Source organism: Rhinolophus ferrumequinum, chromosome 9 (assembly GCF_004115265.2).
Source record: "Rhinolophus ferrumequinum isolate MPI-CBG mRhiFer1 chromosome 9, mRhiFer1_v1.p, whole genome shotgun sequence".
NCBI lineage: Eukaryota > Metazoa > Chordata > Mammalia > Chiroptera > Rhinolophidae > Rhinolophus > Rhinolophus ferrumequinum.
This window is the reverse complement of record NC_046292.1, coordinates 45,503,017-45,516,459: the sequence shown is the minus strand read 5'-3', so window position 1 is coordinate 45,516,459 and position 13,443 is coordinate 45,503,017. Positions and strand designations below refer to the sequence as shown.

Sequence of the window (13,443 nt, the reverse complement as noted above, 5' to 3'; positions counted from 1 at the left end):
CCTCCACAATATTAATGAATCTATGAATCCATCAATGATTCATAGATCATTGATACAGTAGTGCACATACTGTATCTTTAAGGAGCACTGCTCTGGCGCAGCAGGGTACGAGGCATGAGGGCACCAGTCCTCATCCCTTTTAGACACTATTTCCTGATTGCTGGGTGTCCCAACCTTGTGGAACCTGGTCGTGCTTCTTTTGGGCCTGATGTCCCGGTGCAGTGCAGCATTCCGCCTCGAGGCCGTCGTCTGCCCCTGCCTGTCCTGCACCTCTGCAACCTAGTCCCGTATTGTACCATCTCCCACCACCCTTCCCTCGACTCAAGCCTTACAGACAGGTGTGGACAGAACAATACCTCAGCCTGGGTGGTTAAAAGATTAGGCAGGAACACCCGAATTCAACCCTAGCTCTGCCTTGCACTGTTTTTTTGTCTTGGACCAAACCTCTGTGCACTTTGGCTTCCTCGTCTGCAAGGCAGAACAAATAATACCTGACTCGCACACAGAGCCAGGGAGGAGGAAATAACAATACTGTGCTACTTGGCACAGTGCCTAGCGTACCATATGGCAGCTCTCAATAAATAATAACAAAACCGTGAATGATTATTGAGACTTACTAATTTGCATCCTTCTCGGAAACAACAGCAACCACAGCTTCTGTTTAAGTGTTTCCTCAACAGGGCTGTGTTAAGTATGGGTATATTGCCATCTGAGCAGACTTATAAAGTGCATTTTATACCCTTTTTTGTACCCTTTCATAGCTGAGGGATCTTTTTTAAACCTTTCATAGCTGAGGAATCTGGTTCAAAGAATTAGAGAGACGTGGCCGAGGTCACAAAGCTTATAAGCAATGGAGCTAGGAATTGTGCCGAAGTCTGTTGGACTCCTTTCCATCCCTTCCCAACCAGACATCCTGATCACAAGCCCGCCTTATTGGTGCTGGGACTAGCAGCATCAGCATCTCCTGAGAGCCTGTTGGAAATGCAAATTCTCAGGCCCCACCCCACGCCTGCTGAATCAGCGTCTGCATTTTAACAAGATCTTCCGGAGATGTATATGCACAGCACTGTTTAAGAAGCATTGAAGTGTAGTTTACAAAGTGCTTTTAAAAGTAGGTTAGACCAGGACTTCTCAAACTATAGTGCGCTTGTGAAAACACAGATTCCTGCCCGAGAGGTTGTGATTTTGTATCCATTGCTTGTTCCATTGGTATCTATTGCTTTCACTTCATGGGTTCATCAGAGCTGGTATAGAAGATATGAGTGGGATCCAGGCAAACTCGTGGTTCAAGTCTTGACCTGCTCTCGTGGTTTATATCTGCTGGAGCCATTAGGGGATGTGAAAATCTCTGTGATTTTCAGAACCAAAGTCCAACCCAGATTTTCCAGTTGGAGTCATTGGAAGCAGCATCTTTCTGCTTTATTGGCAGGGAAGTATATCTCTCTGAGTTATACGAGGCAGGAGCCGTGGTCCCCTGAATTAGCCCACTCTCTCGCCCCCCCTTGCCCTGGTGAACAATTGAGAAACGAAATTAATTTGTAACCTAAAACCCTTGTATCTAGTCTGAAAACATGTCTTTCTAACGGAAATTTTGACAGTGTGCTGGATCTGCAAAAAACATTTTCTCTAAAATTGGTATCTGTAACTTGACTGCGGCTCTCTGGTTAAATAGCAATTAAACATCTCAAGACTCCTTGGAACTTTCAAAGATTATTTGAAAAGAAATTGTGTTGTATTGATTAAATAATTTTAAGCTAATTAGAAAGTCACTGCAATTCTTAGCCTGTTCCTTTGCAAATAAATTTACCTTATTTATAGACTTATTGCATGCCCGGAAAATGTTATTGATATCTAAATAATCATTTGATATTTAATGAGCATGGCTGGTGATGGTCTTTAACACCGAAACTCATTTCTTTTCCAAATACTTCTATCTGGTTCCTTCTCTTTCTATTTAGATGCCATTGGCAACTCGCTTCATACACAGTTACAGAACTAGAACCTGAAAAACAGAGAACACTGTGGTTAAGAGCTTGGTCTCTAGAGTCAGACACATCTCAATTTGAATTCCAACCCTGCCACTTACTAGCTTTGTGCTCTGAACCTGTCATCTGTGAAAGGGATATAATAGCACCTCCCTGATATGGTCATTGTGAAATTAAATAAGTTATCATTTGTGCAATATCAGTGTCTGGCTAATAAATATTATTATAACAATATGATTATTCACTATTGTTATTATGCCTCAGTTTTCTAATCTGTAAAATGGATGCAACAGGGAATAAAACCATACATGCCTCAGTATTCAAAACTTTTTTGCCTGTGGAGCCTTCAAGTACTTCTCTTTTGACAAAATGTCTGGCATAGTTTGCTTAGCTGTGGCCCCTCTATTATTATGTATCCTGGGGTCATCCAGTGATGAGAAAGCACTGGACAAATGGAGCCAATATTGGGATTCCCAGTGACAAGGATAAAGAGCGACTGGCAGAGGATAGGTGAGTAGATGCCAGAGGTGAGGAAGGCAACTGAATGAAGAGTGAAGCAGAAGAGTTTGCTAGGGATGTTGGGGAACAGAGCTCTCTGCTTCTGGAGTGGTGGCTGTGCTGGAAATAGATACTAAGAATAGCAGAGATAGGAAAAAAAATTTTTTAAGACATTTGCTTTGTGCTAAGAATGCACTTCCCCTTTGATGTATTCTCTAGAGATTGCAGTGAAGGTTTGGATTGCCTCCAATTCATTTTTAACTACTTAACTGCTGTTTCTCTGAACACAACCCTGAGCTGAGGCTGGGCTATGAGGCTATCATCTTTACTTGTTTGTACAGGGAGGTCGTGACAATGTTATCCCGGCGCTGAGTGAAGGTGGAAAAGGACCCAGTAGAGTAAGTGCTTAATTGATGTTGGTGACTATTCCTGTTGACGAGCATCACACTTTCCCTGTAGCCAGAGGCTGTAGCAAAGATCCCCAACGGAGGATGCCCAGTTCTCTGGCTCTCTTCACCACCACAGCACCATTACTCCGCGTTTAAATGAGCGACGCCAGCCATATTGATTGTTTTCAAAGAAACGATCACTTTAGAGTCCTCCAATACCACACCGCAGACCTGTGTCATCAGCATGGGGCTTATAAAGGAAAGCACGCAGCTAGAGCATGGAACCTGGCCTTTGCCTGCTGTATGGTATGGGCAAGTCATTACGCCTCAGTTCTCCTATTAGTAAATGAAGATAACGTCCAATGTCCTGTTTTGTGTTTCTCTGTTCTCAACAGTAGAGAATCAGCAGGATTGATTGAGCACTTGCCACCTGCAAGGCTCTGGGCTGGTGCCCTCAAGGATACCCAGAAGCATGAAAGAGGTGCCTTGACTTGAAAAAGCCCCATAATCTGGCTGGAAGAAAATACGTGAGCATCTTTAAAATGTTTATTTGTTAGTATTACCTAATAAAAGGCTGCCTGTGCTATGTTCCGAGTGCCCCAACCATTTTGTAACATCTTTGAGCTGCTATGGGGGGTGATGCAAAGATGGGATGTGAATTTTGGAAACACCTTTTTTTAGTGACCTTACCCACATTAAAACAAAACAAAATCCAAACCAGAACAGTGTATGGCCTTCCTTTGTATTGCCAGATGGTATACTGGCAGCAAACCCCATCTCCTTGAAGGAAAGGTTGAAGTTGATAGAAGTTTCTAGAACCCTTCTCCTCTCACTGCCCTCTTTCTGGTTCATCTCTGATGATGCCCAGCCTTCCTCTGGCCACATGCTGTTGAGGCTGAGCGCTCATCATCCTTGTTTGACCCACCTCACAAATGCCCGTTCCTCTCAGACTATGCTTGCTAGAGGGCCAGCTGTGGCCTTGGGAAATAGTAATAAAAAGCCTTCCAAGTTGCATGAAAAAATTGGAAACATCCCTGGCTCCACCCAGGTATCTGGAGATTACTTATCAGGCTCAGTTTGATTTAATTGAGCTTCCTGAATGTGCAGGCTGTGCCAAAAAAAAAAAAAATGTCTTCCTCCCAACCCAAAAGGCAGAGACTACCACCCACGCAAACCCTGAAGTACACCTGCAACCTGTATTTTGAAGCCAGGCTGATGCCTGTGAAGGCTTCCGCTGGATTCTGACCAGACAATGATGCTGGGGAAGGGGGCATCCTACTGTGGAGGGTGTGTCTGTATCTACCCTTGAGATGCTTTCACTGAAGTGACCCAGGAGGGAGGAGATCAGGCTGAATTCCTGGGTTTACTTCAAGTTGTGCTTCCCAAACTGTTTTGACTGTGGCCCAGTTCCGCCAAGCAAAAGACCTGGTGGCCCATCAAGCCCACTCATTCCCCCTTTCTAGTTAGAAAGAATTTGGTAATAACAAAGGATGAAAAGGGAGAGAAAAATAATCAAAATGGTTATGCAGCAAATACTCAAGACAAAACAATCAGCAAAAACTCCGAAAAGTAACTCTGCAAGTAATATAAATGAATAGAAGAGAAGCAATTAAAAACCAAGCAAATGCTGATGCTGCGTTTGCAATCAAGTGGCATAGTTGCAAACAACAGAACAAATTCTAGCAAGTTTACGTAGCAAAGGAACTTATTAAAGTATGTCAAGTCACTCCACCGTCCTCCCTAGAATCACTTGCCAACAGACCTTCTTTTTCCAGGGTACTGTCTTCTAAATTGAGGCCTGGCCTGGGTGCCTCTGCCTGCCGTAAAGGCGGTTGGCACTGTGAATTCTGGTTTCAGCCATAAAGAGGTGGGAATCCTAAGAAAGGAAATAAACCAAGCATAAGAAGGGTGTTCACAAGGTTCTGGGTAGCCCAAAAAAAGCACAAATTTCTTCTGCACTAATAACAAAGCACCCTTCCTGAGAATGGCAGGAATTCCAGCTCTGGAACTGCATGCATACACAGGAGTTTTGCAGTATTATTATTTAGTGATGAATGGAGGCTACCCATCTTTGTAAAACAGAGAATTAATATTCTCAGTAAACTCTTATAATGAACTAATTTTTGTTTATAAATGTCCAGGTTTATTAACTCTCAAAAACTCACTTATTGTGTTCCTAGTTTCTCATAAAAATGAAATCTCATGTTGGAGTTTCTTTTTGGGGTGATGAAAATGTCCTAAAATTAGATTATGTTTTTTTCAACATTTGATGCTGTGAAAACTGAATGTTTATATCCAAAAGAATGAAGGTGGACCTTTATCTTAAACTATATACAAAAATGACTTCTAAATAGATCAGTGTCCTCAAATTAAGAGCTGAAACTAAACCATAAAACTCTTAGAAGAAAACATGGAGGAAAAGCTTCATGATGTTGAATTTGGCAATGATTTCATGGATATTATACCAAAGCACAGGCAACAACAAAAAAATATAGATGATTTGGACTTCATGAAAATCAATAACCTTTGTGTATCAAAGGAGACTATGAAGAAAGCAAAAAGACATCCTACATAATGGGAGAAAATGTCTGCAAATCACATATCTGATTAAGGGTTAATATCATATATATTATATATTATATATATATAATATCAGTTATATATATAAAATATATATATATATATATATATATATATATATATATATATATAACTCTTATAACTCAACAACAACAACAAAAAATCCCAATTAAAAAATGAGCAAAGGACTTGAATAGACATTTCTCCAAAGATATACAAATGGCTAATAAACATATGAAAAGAAGCTCAACAGTCATTAGTCATTAGGGAAATGCTAATCAAAACCACAATGAGATAACACTTCACACCTACTATACTTACTAGGATGGCTATAATAATTTTTTTTTAATGGAAAAAAATGTTGGCAAAGATATGAAGAAATTGGAACACTCGTGCCTTGCTGATGGGAATGTAAAATGATGCAGCTGTTTTGGAAAACAGTTTGGTGGCTCTTCAAAAAGTTAAACATAATTACCATGCAATCTAGCAATTTCACTCCTAGGCATATAGATATTGGTACATCAATGTTCATCGCAGCATTATTCACAACAGCCAAAAATATAGAAGCAACTCAAGTGTCAATTGATAGATAAATGGGTAAACAAAATGTGCTACATACATACAATGGAATATTATGCAACCATAAAAAGAAATGAAATTTTATATACGCTACAACTTAAATGGACCTTGAAAACATGCTAAGTGAAATAAGCCAGACACAGAAGGACAAATATTGTATGATCCCACTTATATGAGGTATCTAGAACAGTCAAATTCATAGAGACAGAAATAGACTAGATAGTAACAGGGCTGGGGGCAAGTTATTTTTTAATGGATTACAGAATTTACATTGGAGATGATGACAAAGTTTTAGGTATAGTAGTGGGGATGGTTACACAACATTGTGAATGTATTTATTGCCATGGAATTTTAGATTTACAGGGGGTTAAAACGGTACATTTTATGTTATATACGTTTACCACAATTTTAAAAATTAGGTTGTGGCAATGTTTGCACTATTCTAAGTATACTACAACTACTGAGTTGTACAATTTTTATAGGTAAATTATATGGCATGTAGTTTATATCTAAATAAAGCTGTTAAAAATATCCTCTCCAGCTCTGATAGTCTCTATGATACATCCATTCATCCATTTGTTTACCCATTGATTCAACACATTTTTGTTGAGTTCCTACCATTCCAACAGTTAGGAATAGGGTGACAAGTAAAACAAATAAAACAAACACGATCCTGGCCCTTTTTTTGCTTAAAACACTGTGGGTTTTAAAAATTAATCATAGCCAACATTTATTGAGTATTTATTACATACTGAGCACTGACACAGCACTTTACATACCTTGCCTCATGGGTCCTCACAACCCCATACTGAGCTGGGTTCATCTTGAATAAGAAAATTTGCTCAAAGTCATACAGCTATTTTGCTCAAGGTCACACAGGAAATTTGCTCGAGGTTATCCAGGATTTGAAGCGGGTCTGTCTTACCTCAAAGCCCATGCTCTTAACCACTCATCATCATATATAGCAGCTGAGTTCCAGCCACCTAGATTTGGGTTTTCTTTGGAGACCTGCCCTGAGGCCCACCTGTCAGGATGGCTGATGTTGATGTGGTAGTATTGAAGGGAGAGTTAAACATGTGATGGAATGACTTCCAGGAGGGAGTCGCTTTGGAAAATAAGGCTTCAGTCAGTAGAATCTTGCATAATCATTTACAGTAATCATTATAAAGCAATTTTATTTTATCACATAAGTAAATTGTTATGTGATGGAATTTTAAATACAAAATTAAATTCCTAATCGAATGTATATTATTATATTAATAGCTAATATATTTATTATTGATTGAACACAGACTACATGCCAGCCTCTGTTCTAAGTAGTTGACATGTATTATCTTTTTTAATCCTCTTGACAGATCCATGACATGTAGGGTGCATCAATAGGGTGCATGATTACGATTCCTACTTAACGAGTGAGGCAGTTGAGGCACTGATCCATTAAGTAATTCGCCCAAGGTTACACACTCAGTGACCGAGCTGGGATTCCAGCCATGGCTGCTTGACTTGGAGCCCAGACTCTTAACCACCATGGAACTAGCTCTTCAGTTATGTTAAGATATGCAAAATAGGTAGAGATGAAACTAGCATCAAGATGGTAGGATTATGGTGATTTTCCCACCTTTTTTCCCCCAGATAATTTATTTTTTATTTTCCAAGAATACACTGTAACAGTGATGAATATTTATTTTCTTTTTTTAAAACTGCAGCTGACATTTAATATTATATTAGTTTCAGCTGTACAGCATAATTGTTTGACACTTATATGACTTACAAAGTGATCTCCCTATAAGTTTGGTGTCCACCTAACACCACACATACGAGGTCGGACAATCAAGTTCATGAGCTTGTTGCAACGATGTTAACCCTTTTTGATATCAGAGGGATTATTCACTATGAATTTGTACCAACTGGACAAACAGTTAACCAAGTTTACTATTTGGAAGTGCTGAAAAGGCTGAGTGGAAAAGTTAGACGACCTAAACTTTTCACCAACAATTTATGCCTCTTGCATCACGACAATGCACCAGCTCACATGGCACTGTCTGTGAGGGAGTTTTTAGCCAGTAAACAAATAACTGTATTGGAACACCCTCCCTACTCACCTGATCTGGCCCCCAATGACTTCTTTCTTTACTCGAAGATAAAGGAAATATTGAAAGGAAGACATTTTGATGACATTCAGGATATCAAGGGTAATATGATGACAGCTCTGATGGCCATTCCAGAAAAAGAGTTCCAAAATTGCTTTGAAAGGTGGACTAGGTGCTGGTGTCGGTGCATAGCTTCCCAAGGGGAGTACTTCGAAGGTGACCATAGTGATGTTCAGCAATGAGGTATGTAGCACTTTTTCTAGGATGACTTCACAAACTTAATTGTCCAATCTCGTAGCCATTACAATGTTATTGACTATATTCCCTGTGCTGTCACTATGACCTTTTTCATTTTCTTCCTTCCCTGATTTATTTTGTTGTATTTGATTTGGAAGTTGCCTGCGCCAATGCACAGACTAAGCCGATGCCATTGAACACGAAGGCAGCGTAGTGGGAGATCCCCAGCAGTGTGTTGGATGTGCAGCTCCTCGGTTGGCTGCAGCAGCCCCAACTCCGCTGTAGTCTTTTGCGGAGGGTGTGTTCCCTTCTCATCACACTCTTATCAACACCGAGGATCTTTCTTTTTAAAAAACTTTTTTTTCTTATTTGTAGGAGAGTCTGTGTTGTACCATGGTTAAGAGCAGAACAGTAACTGGATTCAAATTTTGGTGCTGATAGTCTCAGTACCTGGGCGATTGCTCTGAGCCTCAGCTTTGTCCTTGGATGATGGAAATATATTAACCAGTGGTGCTTCTGCTTTTCTGAATTGCCTGCTTATGCCCCTTTCTCATATGTCTATTGGCATCTTGATTTTTACAGTGTGTTTGAATCAAGGACTAAGAGCTTTCTGGAAGGGTCTAAATGAAGGGAGGAATAAGGAGTGGGGGTGTTTTCCCCTGTAGCCCTGATGCCTTTCTTTTTCTCCAAGGAGCATTTTTCATGGGTTAGTGCAGCCTCCTCTCTTCCTGCAATGGACCGTTTCCTCCCTGGAAATTTTCATCTGCTTTAATTTTCATCTTTAGAATCACTGCTTCCTCCCTGGACTGCTACACCCACAGGTCTCACACGCACGACTTCTTTCCCCATCCATTTAAGTTGTGTTCTGTCAGAACGGCCACGGCCATAACGGGTCTGCTGTGAGAGGCTCTATTTCAGCAGCGCACATAGCTAACAAAGATGCCTCACCTCAACCTTGTATAATCACACAGACCACAAATAGCTGACCTTCCTGAACAAAGGGCAAAAGCCTAAGGGATCGCTTAGATCAAAGGCACATTCTTAAGATAGTTCCACCTCTTCCTTCTTACCTACCACCCATCATGCCTGACTTGGACAATCCACCGTTTTCCCATCATGGGGCAGAAGGGCAGAAATTGGAGATTTCTAAATTGCAAAAGGAATCAAGCCTCTTAGCCAAAGGATTCCTGCCAGAAAAGTTCCTGTGGATAAATGAGTTTGGCCCAGAGAGTTCTCTGGATGGCTTGGCGGTAACATGAAGTTGGCTACTGATCTTAAGACATATGTCTGAGTGAGGCATTCAGTGGGGATATGCCAGTATCCCACACATGGCAAGGGCCAGAGGCTGTGAAAGGGATTCCCCCAGAGAAGCACAGACTCCCCTAGAGAAAATTGATGGGGTTTCCCACGAAAACCTTCCCTCCATGTGAGGTCACTGCTGCTTGGACAGCACCAGCATTGAAGCTTACCTCCTGGTATTCGTGTGTCTCCTGCATTCTCCTGCATGCCCAGTTCAGTCTGTGTGGATTAGAACACAGGGTATGAGATTGGGGGACAGAAAATCTGACCGTGGACTTAAATGAGTGTTCTGGGTAAGTTAGAAAAGACAAGAGAATCTCTTTCTCCTTCTCTTAGAGACATAGGCGGTCAGCACAGAGTCTGCCTCAGCATCTCTACAGGACCCAGAAAACTGGAAATGCTACTTGTCTCCAGAAAGAGGTCTGAAGAAGGTGTGTGTGTGCGCCCGCGCGCGCATGTGCATATGTGTGTGGTGCCTTTTTTTTTTTCCTGTGGGTCTTCTGTCCTGGCATCTGAGGCAAGCGGATCAGTGGCACTGCTGAGGGTATTTCCTTCCCTCATTCTACCACCTTTTAAAACCTGATGGAGCCTATTGTAAAAGCAAAGGCGCTCCCTTGGCATTTATTGGAGTGTCTTGAGGGGTCACCTGTGTTTAGAGCCATTGGTCTTGTGGATAAGGTCAGTTTCACAAACTTTGTGGAGCCTCTAGCCTGTGATGCTGGGTCAGGGAGACAGACACAGAGGGGGCAATTAGGGTGATACCTGCTGCCAGAGAGGGCAGACTGGGGCAGTGGAAGCAGGAAGGCTGGCATTTACACTTAGAGGGAATCCTGGGAGGTGGGAACTGGCCAGTATTCCTGGAAGAGTGTTGGATCTTGGAGAAAGGCACAGCTCTGGAAGTAAGCCTCTCACCTCTTTATCTTGGATAAGCAAGCTATTTGGGAGAAGAATTTGGGGAGAGGAAAAGAGAGTGCTTATCTTTGTCACATAGGTAAATCAGAGGGACAGAGGGGGTGGCTGGAAATTCATGGGACCAAGTCATGGGACTATGGAGAGCTTTTTTTTACCCAGCTTCTTGATGAAATGTCATATGTCTCTAGCCATTCTCCAGCCAATTTGGAGGAGACAGTCAATGATCATCTTAAATATATCAAGGAGGGACTTTGCTCTTCAGTATATTTTTTTCATATAGCGTCAGAGTTCAAGGTATATATTTCTGAATTTTTTTTTAAAATTTTGATGATTTGGTCTTTGCACTCAGTTAACACAGATAAATACTTTAAGCAGTTGAGAAAAGTGAATGTTGGTGTTCAATGGACTTGTCCGTCACGTCATCCCATGCCCTTCGATAAGCCTCTCAACCTCTCTCTTGAGCACGATGCTATAGAATCTTCCAAGAAAAGTAAGCAATGTGATCCAGAATAGTGGGAAGAACCCAGAGTCCTACCCCAGGAATCTGCATTTTCATCCAGGTCACTCTTGGGTGAACGAAGGGAAGTAACTTAGACTGTCTCTCATTTTGTTCACTTATACAGTGGGGTGCTCATCCCTGTCCGGCTGCCTTAAGCTGCCGTGAGGATAAGTGGGACCTGGGATGTGAAGTGCTTTCCGAGTGTGGCTGCATGCAGGCAGCATTTCAGGGTGACACTCAGCTCTGGCATCAATTGCAGCATGGGTTAAACAGCAATCTGCCCTAGCCTTTGAAAGCACATCTCGACAGGTAGTATCTGTGAGGGTCAGAACGGCTTCGACATGTCTCACTGATGGAGCTTCATTTCCTAGGACAGCCTCATTTGGCTAGAGCTATGGGGGGTCAAATGTACTAGGTCCCTGTAAATCTGAGCTTGCATACGGGAGCCCAAAGATGTCCTGACCCCTTTTCTGACTGCACCCACCCCCACTATCTCCTTCAGGTGCAGTAGTGGTACTGGGTTTTGTGAGCCTGGAGCCTCTGTGCCCACATCTCATACCCGCTTCTGCTCCAAAGAGCTGGGGCTGTAGTGGACTGGCTGGGACTCTTCGCAGCGCCTGCCTGGGACACTGAGACCTTCCTCCTCTGCAGCTGCCTTCTCCCAGCTCCGGCACCCGCCCCTCTGAAGTCCCTGATCTGCTGCGCTGCAGTTGGAAACCCTGCCAGGTGCTGGATCCTTACAGTAGGTACTTCCTTGCTTTTCTCTTTCTGCCAGAATTGGGTGCATTTCAGCGCTTGGGGCAGCCGACTGGTAGAGAGAGTCAGGAAGCAGGAGCTGCCAGTCTGGCCCCGGAGACTCACTGGTCATTATTTCTGTCTCCTGCCTCCCCCCACAGACTTCCAGTCACTGAATGAGCAGGATAGCGAGTTCTGGGAGTTGCTCCCAGAAGCGTCCCACCGTTGTGGGACACTACGGGGTGGGTGGGGGAGGAAGTTCCCACAGCAGAGCCAGGAAGAAGGAGATGCATTGCTGGAGAGTTTCAACTCCTAAGAAAGCTGTGCCCTTATTAGGGGCAATTTTATTAATGAGCCGCACCAGCTGCAGGGGGGAAGGAGGAAAGGCATAGTTGATTATGACCTCCAGATGAGCACCTAATCTGGGGGAGTCCGGGGAGGAAGGTGTGTGCTGTTTCGGTGTCTTTAGAAGTGATGGCAGCTCTAGGAAGTAACTTTCCATCTGAAGGTTTGAGCTTTCTTCCTCTTTTGGCAAGTATCAGCTCATTGAGCATTCAATTTCTTCCTGACCCCACTCCCCTCTTCCCCGGGAGCGAAAAGGAAGTCAGTATTTGCTTTTCCAGCAAGGTCACAGATCACCTGACCAAATCCTTTAACCGCTGGGAAGCCAATACCGCTGTGCTGAACTCACGACCAATCAGCTCTGGTCCAGCAGCCCGAACCTAGCTTTCTGGGAGGAGACGACTCCTCTTGCTCCAGGCTATGGCAGGGGGAGGATGTCAAGGGAAGGTAATGTGGCCACGGCTTTCCTTGTGACAGTTTTCTGTTCTTCATGAAGCTCTTGATTCAGCTGCTGCAATGCAGGCAAAAATGACAAGACACTCGCAGAAAAATGTGGGAATGGAGTTAATGAGATTGTGTTAATGTGTCATTTATTGAGCGTAAGTTATCTCTTTGTTTCCTGGGTTGGTAGGAAGTGAGCCAGCGGACTGGAGAACTCAGTTGGCAGAATCTTTTTCAGGAGTGCATCTCACCTCCCCGGGAGTCTGAGCTGCAGCCCTCTCGGTGGTTAAGCAGCTAAGCAGCGCTGTCAGATGCCTCCTGCTTCTTAGCACGGGGGACATTTACACTTGGAGGCGCTGGGGCCTAGAATGGGAAACTGGAAGCTCCCATCATTTTGGCAGGATCACTAGGAGGTATTGGTAATTTTTTCTCTTTCGGAAAGAACGCTTTGTCTTTGCAAGTGGTCGAGCGTGGATTGACAGGGTCGCTGTTTGGTGTGCTACCTTGCTAAATATTTGACTTTGTAAGGTTCAATTCTCCAAGAATTCTCATGGCAATAAGGCTGTGCTTTGAGCCAAGCTTTCTTTTCAAGGAAATCCAAGGTGCTATTTATTTTGGCATGCAGCCTGTTCTGGGATGAAATACAGCATTTTTATTATTGCAGAATAAAGAGAGGTTTGAAGAGAACAAAAGTACAGAACTAGGTTTCAGTTTCAGAACTAAGTAAAGCAAGGTTTCTTTGAATTTGGATTTGAGGTTAGAAATGAGACTGAAATGGCATCATAAAAGGAATAAATGTGGGAGGGAGAGGGTGTGAGTATATACTACAGGAGTTGGGCCGAACCGGGAAAATCTAT

At 42.8% G+C, this 13,443-nt stretch overlaps 1 protein-coding gene across 11 annotated transcripts in view; it reads left to right on the top strand.

Annotated features, from left to right (window-relative positions):
* Window positions 1-13,443, top strand: part of KANK4 (KN motif and ankyrin repeat domains 4) — a 67,649-nt gene that overhangs the window by 17,811 nt on the left and 36,395 nt on the right. For 2 of the 11 annotated variants that reach the window (XM_033115344.1, XM_033115333.1), the window contains exons 2-5: window positions 3,268-3,399; window positions 9,994-10,088; window positions 11,193-11,298; window positions 11,571-11,810. The exons of 3 other annotated variants lie outside the window; for them this stretch is intronic. The gene's annotated coding sequence lies outside the window, so the exon portion shown is untranslated. 6 more of the 11 variants (XM_033115334.1, XM_033115335.1, XM_033115338.1 and 3 more) reach the window with 5 other exon arrangements.